Source organism: Eptatretus burgeri, chromosome 5 (genome assembly GCF_056783735.1).
Source record: "Eptatretus burgeri isolate ZD-2024b chromosome 5, Ebu_testis_v1, whole genome shotgun sequence".
NCBI lineage: Eukaryota > Metazoa > Chordata > Myxini > Myxiniformes > Myxinidae > Eptatretus > Eptatretus burgeri.
In genome coordinates, this window is record NC_140965.1 from 117,388,082 (window position 1) to 117,400,944 (window position 12,863).

At 39.5% G+C, this 12,863-nt stretch overlaps 1 protein-coding gene across 9 annotated transcripts in view; it reads left to right on the top strand.

Moving 5' to 3' along the window:
- The window catches only part of LOC147027227 (pro-neuregulin-1, membrane-bound isoform-like), a 1,384,261-nt gene that overhangs the window by 532,080 nt on the left and 839,318 nt on the right, over positions 1–12,863 (top strand). The gene's annotated exons all lie outside the window — the stretch shown is intronic.

A 12,863-nucleotide genomic window follows, 5' to 3' on the forward strand; every position in this document is an offset into this window, starting at 1 on the left:
CTTTTCATTTACTTGGTTTGACAGTTTTGAACTCGAGATGAATATTCTTTTCATAAAGTAATTTGACATTTTGTCTGAATAGTACTATAGAAGTGGCAGAACAATTTTTTTTGTGAATTTTTGATATGTGTGATGATGTTTCAACAGAAGAAAGGATAAGAGATTAAGGGACGTGGTGATAGGGGAAGAGGATGGACAATACGTTGGGAAGAGATATGAGTGAAGGATGTGGGCAGCAATGTGGGGGATTTGTGTGAGGCATAAGAAAATGGGGAATGGGGTTAAGCATCTAAAATCGACATATGGATGATTGAGATTTATGTAAAAATCATAATTTAAACACCATTAAAATAGATTCCTTAGTGGGTGCATCTTGAACAGAAATAACGAACGGACAGACGAGAGTCTGTTCATTTTATTGGCCCGTCCGCCGCACGGCGGGACACGGGGTTTTGCAATCACATCTGTGTGTCTGTGTGTCTGTCTGTCTGTCTGTCTGGGTCATAACTGTTTTTACCACTTGAGCTTTTGTCATCAAAATTTCAACAAAGCTTTATGATGAAAATATGGAGAAAATAAATTAATAATTTGATCAAAAGGTCAAAGATCAAAGATCAAAATCACATGAAATCAATTTTCATCCAATTGAGCTGAAATTTTAAGAATCTGCATATTGGGTCAATGAATTGGTTCACCAATAAAACGGCAGAAGCCGATTGTTTCGAGGTCAAAGGTCAATGACACAAAATCGTCAGTTTCCATCTGATTGGTGAGAAATTTGAGCAGGGTTTGCATTTTGGGTTACTGAAGTTTATTGCTTTTGAGGTCAAAAGGTCAAGGTCACCTAAAATCGTCAATTATTATTATTTTTTATAGGAGGTTGTGTTTTCACCCCCTTTCTGTTTGTTTGTCTGTTTGTCTGTGTACAGGATATCTCAAAAGGTTTTGAACGGATCTGGATGAAATTTCGTGGACATGTTGGGTGTGTGACAATGAAGAACTGATTAGATTTTGGTGAAGATCCGGATACAAGAATTATTTAATTTCAAGTGATTCTCCAACATTGAGAGATGGGGCCAAAAACATTATAGTACTGTATCGCATGATACTTCAAACATGTATTGGGCCTGATATGTTCTCGTGGATCAGGCATTACGTGACGGAGGTACGTGCTCTCCCGAGTGCTCTTCTACAGGGTGCCCCACAGAAAACCAGGAAATTTAAGATTTTGAGATTTATTTTGCAGTATTTTACCATATCAATAAACTAACATATTAATTTTCTAACCGTTTTTTTATTATTATTTCAGAATGCAGCAGTTATCAAATTTTCAACTTGATTTTCAATTTTTTTTTTTTCAAAGTGTATCTTTGTTTTACACTACATCGAAGTTTGCTTTTGTTTTGTTTTAAATAAACTGTACGAAATTTCCTGGTTTTCTGCGGGGCACCCTGTAGTTTAAGCTGTTTTCACCATGTTTTGCATACTGAAGAAGAAAAAGAAGTCCAAATACAAAGCAGACATGGATGAGCTTTGCATTTTTAGATGCTTTCTACTTGACATTGTTATTACATCATCTTCTCCAAAATAATGGTCCTCACACTGTATAACTATTGCAAAAACCAATACATGTTGGTCAATGAAGAAGTCGGTCTTGGAAACAGTTTATCAACGTATATAAACCTAATATCACCTGACCACCCTCAAACAATAGAACAAACGACAGAATCATTCAACAATGGGAAACTTGCATGAATGTTTTTACAGGATGGAAAACCATAGAAAAAGCTTTTATATACAGTTTTTAATACTCAGAAAACAACTGACTCACACACACCCACACACCATCCACCATGCACACCCCACACTCGAGCACACCACATTAAAACCATGCCACATACCATCCCCTACAACACCCTACCACACTATACGACACCCCTTCAGACACACACACACACAAACACACACACACACACATGCACACACATGCCACCCCACACCATCCACCATGCACACCCCACACTCTAGCACACCACATTAAAACCATACCACATACCATACCCTACAACACCCTACCACACTATACGACACACCTTCAGACACACACACCCCTTCAGACACACACACACACTGACACACACATGCCACCCCAGACCATCCACCATGCACACCCCACACTCTAGCACACCATATTAAAACCATGCCACATACCATCCCCTACAACACTCTGACACACTGTGCGACACCCCGTCCGGCACACACACCGTTTCAGACACACACACCCACATACACACATGCCACCCCCACACCATCCACCATGCACACTCCACACTCCAGCACACCACATTAAAACCATGCCACATACCATCCCCTACAACACCCTACCACACTATACGACACCCCTTCAGACACACACACCCCTTCAGACACACAGACACAAACACACACACATACACACACATGCCACCCCCACACCATCCACCATGCACACCCCACACTCTAGCGCACCACTTTAAAACCATGCCACATACCATCCCCTACAACACCCTACCACACTATACGACACCCCTTCAGACACACACACCCCTTCAGACACACACACACACATACACACACATGCCACCCCCACACCATCCACCATGCACACTCCACACTCTAGCACACCACATTAAAACCATGCCACATACCATCCGCTACAACAGGCTATCACACTATACGACACCCCTTCAGACACACACACCACCCACATCCCACCACACCATTCACACCCTACCACACTAAAACCAACCACACCACACATAAACCAAATACCACATGCTACCATACAGCACACTACCACACCACATTCTATCACCACACCCTACCTACCATAACACCTATGAGTATAGTACAGACTATCACACCACCCACACCTTACCCCACCACATGACACCACGGTACAGCACAGCAGACCACACCACATCACACACATACTGTTGAAATTCAAGAAATCACAGCTGGTAGCCTTTCAGCATGTTACGTAATTTCATCGAACTGTGGTGCCATCTTGTGATGGGCCATTTATGTCTGCAGTGAATTATTAAGTGGGGGAATCCCCCCCCCCACACTCACATACACACACACACACACACACACACACACACACACACACACACACACTCACATACACACACACACACACACACACACACACACACACACACACTTCCCTTCCCCTCCCCTCCCCATGGTTGCCAACCCACGGGTTTGTTTGTGCATTATCCTCTAAATGCTGAGCATTAGGGAAGGAAGCAGCACATACCATTTTTAAAGTCTTTGGTATGACTCGGCCATGGTAGGAATTGAACTGCTGACCTCCCAGACTCAAATCGGAAGTCCCAGGCTCAGAACGTTCAGAGAGGGCTCACTGAGTGTGCCACTGACTCTGGTTTCATTACTTATTTAGTTTGCTGTCAGCAAAAAAATGTTATTTGTTTTTTTTTTTAGTCATTGGCATCCAGCAATGCAATAAGATATTCAACTTCAGTACCCATACCGTGGAGTTATTTGGAGAAATATATGACTGCTGTTGGATAGTGTAAAAGTAGCATGATCTGAATGAATCACGAGTCATTGTTTCACACTGTGAGAAGACTTCAAATAGGGAGACGACAACTATCAATGACTCAACCCTTTTGCAAGATTCAAGGTGTGTGGTTACCTGTTTGTATCATCACAATATTTTCTGCCACATCATCGGTTTATGTCTGTCATCAAAAAAAAGAGAAGCCCATACATCTTAGAACATTGGAGCCCTCACAAGAATTTGTGACAGTTTCCATGACTGAGAACCATCCCTGGGCATGTCACCATTTTATCAGGGCACATAACTTTTATCAGGATTTTGGACAATATCTCAGCACACAATGGCCTCTTTTTCAACAGACACCATCGGATTTTTAACATCCACCAGTGAATGCTCGTTGACTGAGACAGGATATCCAACCTAACGACTCATCTGAAGGACAGTGCATCTTGCCTACCAGGTATCAGGATGAGAGTATATAGTCTGTTTGGGAATCAAACCCAGACAAGATGGTTCAAAGGCGAATTCATTACTTTTGAGCTTTCCTGTGTGATTCATTATCAGAGTCTATTGACTTGGCTGGCCTATTTTAGTCCACTTTAGGATGAGGGCCTCCCTCAACATGGTCCATTCTTTTCTGTCCTCTGCAATTTGGAGGCATTTGTACTCAAGTGAATTTTTCAATTGAATCTCTTCATCTAATCTGGCCTTACCTGCTTCTTCCAAGTCCTCTTGGATTACAGTTTATAATTCTTGCCATCCACCGCTTGTCCTTCTTGCTCTGTGTCAAGTCCAATTCCATTTTAGTTTTTTGATTGTTGCCAATATGTCTCTACCAAATTGAATTTGGTGAAAGTTAAAATGAATTTAGAAAACTGAATTGAATTTTGTTTTCTGTTCGATCCGTTGGCTTTTATTTTCTTGTCTTTCTTTGTTATGGCAAGATGGCATCTTTTCACAGTTCTTTGTGTGGGGATCAATTACTTTTCTCCATCTTTTTTGGAAGCGATCACTGCCATACGTCATTGTCGGTATTACCCATTTATTTGTAAGTTTCGTTTTCCAGATGCAAAGACTGTTTGATTTTCTGGATTAAATTTATTTTTTCACCAATTGCTGCCAATTCCGCTCTGCTACATCTCTTCAAAGCGACCGGTATCGAATTTTATGAGTTTTCTTTGGTAATGCAATCATTAGTTTCTTCAATTTTGTTTTGACCAATTTGGATCTCAAGACTTTTTGCATAGCATAGCGGTTAAATGTAATTATTGGTTTTGTTCAGTTAATTTTAGTCCATTATTCTGAAATTATAAATTCACTTTTTACATCATAATCTTCAATTCTTGGGATGGGCATTTTCCCAATATTCTTCGACGACCTTGATCGCCACCTTTATTTCCCCAAATACGTGTTTACATCAGGTCAGGTCAGGTATGGGAGCATGCGCTGGAGCAGCATGTCCCACTTCTGTGAAATATCAATTAATTTAATTAATGAGATAATTAACAATCACATGTATCCTTTTTAGAAGGTTATTCATCTCTCTCAAAGCTGATATTACTGAAAATGATTTCAATCTCAGCTTGGCAGCCTTCTATGTAGAAAGGTTTTTTTTTTTTACCAGACTCTGCAACTTTAAAACTGCCCCTATAGCCGATCCAAGCCTCACCAGGCACTTTAAGTAAGGATAAGGTAAGTAATGATTGATCACCTCATCGACGAATGGTCATGTCAATTGATCCTATTAAAAATGGTCCAAGCTATAGAGGATTCCAGTGGTTAAACCGATTATTGTTTTAATATGCATGCATGATCTTGTAATTATTACAGAATATGTATCCAATGCAATTTCGTTTTTAGACACTGATAACAAATCTTTGTTTTTTCCATTAAGTGTTTTAAAAGTCTAATTATGAACCCCTGCCTCATCATATTATAGTTATTCACAGATTTTGTTTCCATCTTCAGTCTGTTGTGTTGAGTCCAATTTTAGACAAATATATTTCACCCCACATTATATATTATTTGACACCATAATGGCTATAATAGGCAACCGGAAACAACAGAATGGGGATCAACAGGGAAAAATAAAACTACAGCAGTTGGAGTTGTACAAGATGTATAAAGAAATGGTCGTTATTGATCCATGACAATTATCATAACCTCAATACTCGACACTGAAGCTGTTAGAATTTCTCAGGCCAGTGTGCTCAAGGAACGAATTGTGTACAGTGTAACAAAGCCAGTAATAGTTGTGCCCATCAAGCATATGTTTTGTGGTCTATACCTTGATTATTATACATTTACTAATCACAATCGACACAATGAGCTTCATCTGTTCATTAACGTACTTTACATTTTGGATAGACACACTCAAACAATGTATATATCTCATTTACTAAACTTACACTTTGTATCTTTATCCACATTTAACCTTTGACATGATCTTTGTGGCCAGGACATTAGATCAAATTAATAGTGTTGTGGGACATATGTCATCTCCAACGAATGTGTCTGACAGAGTAAGCTTTTGGTTTTTTCAAAATATATCACTCTTTATGCAAGAAAAGCCGGACCAAAACGGCAGGTGTTGATCGTAGATGAAACTCGTTGTGGTTGGACCTCAGAAATACAGGACAGATGCAAGCATGATAATGATGAGCAATGTTGTTGGGTTTTCAGCTGATTTATGAATGACCTTTTGGCGTAAACTCTGAATTGATTCCCTTTGCTGATGCTTCTGCTCAGGTAACAACACTTTTGATGAATTGGCAGTCAATAACGAACTACAGATTAACAACAAGTCCAAGTTTTCAGATAATGAGTACTTAAAAGTGCATGTCAAAGGCATTGTCCACCAAAATGAAGTCTAATAATCCTTTAATGATTTCCCCACCTTCATTGTATTGAGGTCACCATTATGATGAATTTCTCTTTAGCAGCTATTTTTATTTAACTGAAGGTAATCAAACTCAACATTGAGTACCTCTTCTGAAGGAGAACATTTAAGTCCTGCCAGTGATGACCTCATGATTTCTGATTTGCTCAATGAAGGGCTCTATAAATGAAGGATTGACATCTCAGTAGGGCAGCACAGTCTCTGGATATTTATGGATGCAACAGTTTTTGATAATGATGAACATGTCCAGTATTTAATTTCGAAAAAGTTTGCACCTCTTTACTCGAGAAGTTGAGGATTTGGCACAGAGCTTGATCAGCATAGCTTCATAACTCAACACCACTTTCTTGACCAGCAGCACAAGGTAGCTGCTGGTAGTTTAGATATGCTGGAAAAGTTGCCTCTCCTCAATCTACTTCAAAATAACTTGGCAACAACTTCCCCTAATTAAATTAACATAATGAATGATGCCATGAGGAAATTGCCTTTAAATGCCTCATGAAGTTTCACAATGTCTAAACTTGGACCATTCTCGCATTGTAGAGGCGAAGGATTAGAGTACCTTATTTAATGAGTTCTGGATGACCATCACCTCAAGGATTACGAATGCATTGAAATTCATTATCCTTAGTTTAAAAAAAAAAAGAAGTGAAGGCACATCCAATTTGTAAAACTTTGTAGCTTGCATTATTTTGATGTTTTGAGGACAGTTGAATGCCAGGTTTTTTTAGTTTGAAAACTTGAGAGATCTCGAAGTGTTAATTGGAGCCAGAGCTGAATTTAATAGAAAGTACTGCTATTTATCAAACCCTTTGTGATGTTGTTGATATATCCTTGTGTTTAAGTCATTTGCTCCATTTAATTGCTCCACTAACACATCACAAAGGCTATCACATTACTGACTGGAAAGCAAAGGGCAACTTCTATTGACAACATTTATTGGCTATCACAATGCAAAGACCCCATTCACTGATGCAAGACTTGAGACCACATGCAAAACGGCTATTTTCTCATGGTTCCTGAATAACAGTCATGTCCACCACACTACATCCTGTCCGTGGTCCAAAATAACACACCCTGCTTCTCACTGTGTGTGTGTGTGTGTGTGTGTGTGTGTGTGTGTGTGTGTGTGTGTGTGTGTGTGTGTGTGTGTGTGTGTGTGTGTGTGTGTGTGTATATGTGTGTGTGTATGTGCTGTTGTTATCTTCATATGTGGGTTTCATAAGGTGGAACAGTGTCTTCCCAGGTTTCGAGGTATCCACCTCCATTTCTTTAAGGGATCACGATTCAGAGAACCAAGTTGTGAAGCTTTTTTTTGTTCTTAAAGTTTTGTTCCAACGGCTCTTTTAATGATCGTCACTGAGCCCTGGACAGCTTTCAACTGCAGTTCATTTGTGGTATTATTCCCAGGAATGCTTTTTAAAATCTCCATGAGGTTATTTTTCAAACATTCCCTTCGCACCAATCATCACTGGTAAAATTTTGGCACTCTTCAGATTCCAGGATCTTTTCACTTCATTTTTGAGGTCTTGGTATTTGATCATTTCTTGATTTCTGCATTATTTAGACCAAAATCACTGGGTCTTGACATCATATTCAAAAATGCTTTGTTTTCTATGTTCACGCTCAATGGGATCAACAGGTTGTACATGAACATTATTTCCTTATTTTCAATGATTGCTTTTCATTCATGTTTCCATGACTTTTCTTGAAGTGGGATATTGACGTTTCTGCAGATGTGCCATTGGATTACTCCACATACTTTGTTGCACTTTTGTGTGGACAGCTGTTCTGACATGAGTTTTTACATCCCGATAGGAGGTGGCTCGTGCTCTCTGTTTCTACCTTGTAAAGTGTTGACTTGTCCGATTGAGTCAGTCCTGCCATTTTATTAAAGCCATTGGTATTGTGTCCTTGGTCTCAGACATTTATTATTATGATTTGTTCTCCATCCCAGTTGAGCCGAGCTCTTCTGAGCCATTCCAAAGAGCCTTCTTTGTCTATTCCCAATCTGTCCAAATCTTATTCTTTTTCATACCTTCCTGCTCTTTTATCATTCGCCGAGTTGTCAGTGTTTCAGCTGATCTGTTGAAATTTTGTTTAATATTTTCCTTTTATCTTTCTTGCAATCATTGGAGTTGTATTTGTTGCTGTTTCGGTTTAGTGCGTGACTTCTTCCATTCACATCTGTCTTTGGAAATTATTTTGCAAGGTGGGTTAGGGATACCTTTTCTGTGTTGCTGTCTTTACGTTGGCATACAAATTGGATCATGTAGTCTGGTGAACTTTCCATGTGCTCAGCCAAGCCAACTGACGTCACTCTGTGCACTTGGTTGAGCTTCGCCAGGCCGCTACCTCCTTCTCGTCTCAGCAGATACTTTCTTGGGATACATTGATTTTTGTGGAACAGTTTGTGAAGAGTTTCCTTGTTTTGATATCTAGTTTATTGATTCCTGCATGTGGCCAGTTTATCAATCTGCAGCTGTACTGGAATACTGGTATTGCGAGTTGGTGTATGACTTTGATTTTGTTCCTTGGAGATCAGGATGTTTTCAGGATCAGCCTCATTCTATGCAGGTATTCTTTTGTAATTTTTTGTGTATTTGTTTATGACATATTTAGTGACCCTCTTCTACTCTGAGGTATTTGTATGATGCTTCGTTGTCTAGCTCCTGAATTGGTGTGCTTATGTTGACTTTTATGTCACCATTTTTGTTGGTCTACCTTGTACAAATGTGCACTTGGCACACTTATCGAGGCCAAATTCAATTTGAATGTCATCAGAATATTGCTTCACCAATTTCAGTAATTCTACCAATTTTTGGTCATATGGTGCAAATAGTTTTAAGTCATCCATCTGCAGTGGATGTCATCCATGTATAGAAGATTTTACAATCTATGAACAAGAAAAAGAGCTATCAGGGATTGCAGACCCTTGCCAGGACTTGTTTTGTGTGGTGTATTATGTGTGGTGGTTGTGTACTGGTGTGTTACGTAATTAATGTGACATAATGTAAAATTAATGAGACAAAAAAAAAACTACAATATATATTTTTATTTCATGAATTAAAAACTTTTTTTTGCATTTTCTTCCTTGGATCTTATGTAGATGGGTTGGTGTGGTGTTCGTGCAGGCATGATGGGCTGAATGATGTCCACCTGTGTTGGATTTCCTTGTTCCTTGTTCCTTAATTAGAATTGCCACTTTACAACTGCTGGCAGTGATGACCGGGTACCAAAACGTCCCGCCTTGATCAGACACCTGACCCTGACCCATGACGTTTATTGTTAATCAACTGAATTTGGAATTGAATGAAAGCAAATTCAATTCAAATCAAATGGAAGACCAAATAGGTACAGTCCTGCTTTGGAGTAATCAAAAGGAACCCACCAACCCAAACAAGCAAAAATACAAAGATGGAGTCATTAGGAGGAACCTGGATAGGATTCACATTTCAGCTGCTACTCCTTTACCTTCAAACTTATTCAGACACAACCAAGTGAGTCTTAAAAAAAAAAAAATCAAAAAAGAACCCACATTTAAAAAAAAAACAATTCTTAATGCCACACCATTCATCCGATCAGGTTGAAATTTAAAATATACATTACCGATTAAGACTCGATCATAAATGTGAAGTTTCACATCGATTGATTAAGCGGTTCAAAATAAATATATATTTTAAGATTTTAGCTCAATACAATGTTGCTGCCAGACCATGTGATTTTTATCAATTTTATTTGTAAATACCCTGGTATTCCCAAGGCTTGGGGAACATTTGTGTGAAGTTTCCCCACACTCTGTCTAGCCTTTCTGAGGAAGAATATTTTTATTGGTTTTAGGGTAAATCCAATATGGCTGCCAAACCATGTGATCTTTTACATCATATGTGTGAACCATTTATTCCTCATGGCTAGGCGATCATACGTGTAAAGTTTTGCCTCAAGATGTTCAGCCATTTCAAAGAACAAGATTTTTGAAGGTTTCTTTAAAAAAAACAAGGACAAATGTGTCCAAGAGCCACGTCCTAAAGGTTTTGTCTTCATCATAAGAAAAAGAAGCAGAACAAGAAGAAGAACAAGAAGAAGAAGAAGAATAACAACGCCGAGCTCTCTTAGAGCCAGCGTTCGCAACGCGACGCGGCTAAAAAAAAAATATGGATGCCAAATCACATGACTAATGACGTCATCAATTTTTTTCTGTGCACCATTTTATCCCTCGATGACCCCCAAAATTTTTCATACTGATCAGATATAGCATTCTACATATGCAATTATGACATAATAACAAAAGCACCGATGACGTCATTAAAAAAAATCACATTCCCCATGAAGACTACTTGCCATGTGCCAAGTTTCAACTTTTTTCCTTGGTGCAGTTTCAGAGATACAAAAGTCCAAAGTTTTTCCGTTTTTCAAACATGGCTGCCACAGCACATGACCTATGATATCATAATTATCAAAAGAACATTCTACACGAGTAGTCTCTTCCATGGTGAAAATTTCGTCTCAATCCGACAAGCTGTTGCAGAGAAAATCACAAAAGTTCTGTGTGGACAAACAAACAAAGAAACAGACAGACAGACAAACAAACGGACCCAAATGCAAGACCCTCTCCTTCGGCAAGGGTAATAACAAATATCGACCTGCATATGCCAGACCACCAGTCCGTGCGCAGCTCCTCAATTCGTTTTATTATTTGTTTTTCCAATGTCAGGGGCTTTCACTCCAACTTTTCTTCTGTGCAATCTTTCGTTCAGCTTAACTTACCTGACCTGCTGGCTCTACCCAACTGCCACTTGGATACTGGTATCTCCTCTGTTTCCTTTAAATTACATGGTTTTACATTTTTCACAGACATGATTACTCTCCTTCTCATGGTATTGGTATCTATGTTGAGGACTCTACCTTTAGCTTGTGAAGATTTGCTTGAAAGTGTCTCTCACGAGTTCAGGTGTTTCCACCTTGCTCTCCTGCATTCAACAACATATCTCTTTTTTCTATATCACTCGTCTTTTTTTCCTTCTTATGCCATGCTCGCTGCGATCTCAGATAGTATTGACAGGGCTATGTTACTCCACCCTTCTGTGCACATCATGGTATTTGGTGACTTCAACGTTCACCACAAGGATTGGCTGGTATACTCTCGTAATACTGGCACTCCTGAAATGAATTCTTTAATTTCTCAATCTCTCAAAATTTCACCGATATTGATTCCTCTCCCACTCATATTCCTGACAATGCCTCTGATGGAAGACACTTTCTTGATCGCATTTTGTGCTCTAACCCTGGTGACTATGTTGCCAATGTCCTGGCTCCAATTGGTAACTCAGATCATTCCATTGTTTCTGTTTATGTCTCTTACTCATTTTCAATTGCAGTGCATCCTTTTCATCATACTGTGTTTCAGTTTGGGAAAGCTAATTGGGATGGATTTCGTTCATTTCTTGCTGATGTGCCATGGACCTCAGCTCTTAGTCCTGATTCTGATATGGCTGGAGAGGAAATATCCCAATGGATTCGCACTGGTATGGACATTTGTATTCCCTCACTATTTAATCAAGTGAAGGTTCATTCCCATCCATGGTTCACTGTGGCTTGTGCAGCAGCAATTGCTCATCAGAATCACTATTTTAAGCAGTGCCATGTGCAAGAGTATCTGGAGTCCAAATGTCTGTTCCACAAAGCACGTAACCTCTGTAAAAGAGTTCTTGAGAATGCTAAGCATCAAAATGCAGCTTCTGCAGCCGATTCCACTGTGACTCAGCGGCTTGGTTCTCAGAACTTTTGGCAGATTGCCAACAGTGTACTCAACCACAATAAGTCTTCTGTACCTCCTATCTTTCATGGACCTGAGGTTGCTACTTCACCTCTAGATAAGGCTAGCCTCTTTTCAAATTGCTATCTCTCAAATTCTACATTTAATGATCAGAGACACCCTCTTCCTGATTTTCCATCTTGCACAGACTCTGATATTCCTGTTACACTTATCACTCCTGAGAATGTTGCCAGAATTTTTCATACTCTAGATGCCTCAAAAGTGACTGGTCCTGATGGAATCCCTGTGATTGTATTGAAGATGTGTTGTCCTGAACTATCATCGATTCTTGCCAAGCTACACAACCTGTGCTCGTCTGCTTCGGTATTGCCTTCATCCTGGAAAGTGGCTTCTGTTGTCCCTGTTTTCAAGGGTGCTGGTGAGCATTCTGAGCCAAGTAAATATCACCCCAGCACTCTGCTTCCTGTGATAAGTAAGGTAATTTAATGCTTTCATCAATGAACAACTTTTCAGCCATCTAGAGAACAATGAACTTCTCACTGACTGCCAGTATGGCTTTCACCATTCCCGCTCCACGAGTAATCTGCTATCCTTAATTATGGATTATTTCAACAGGGCATTGG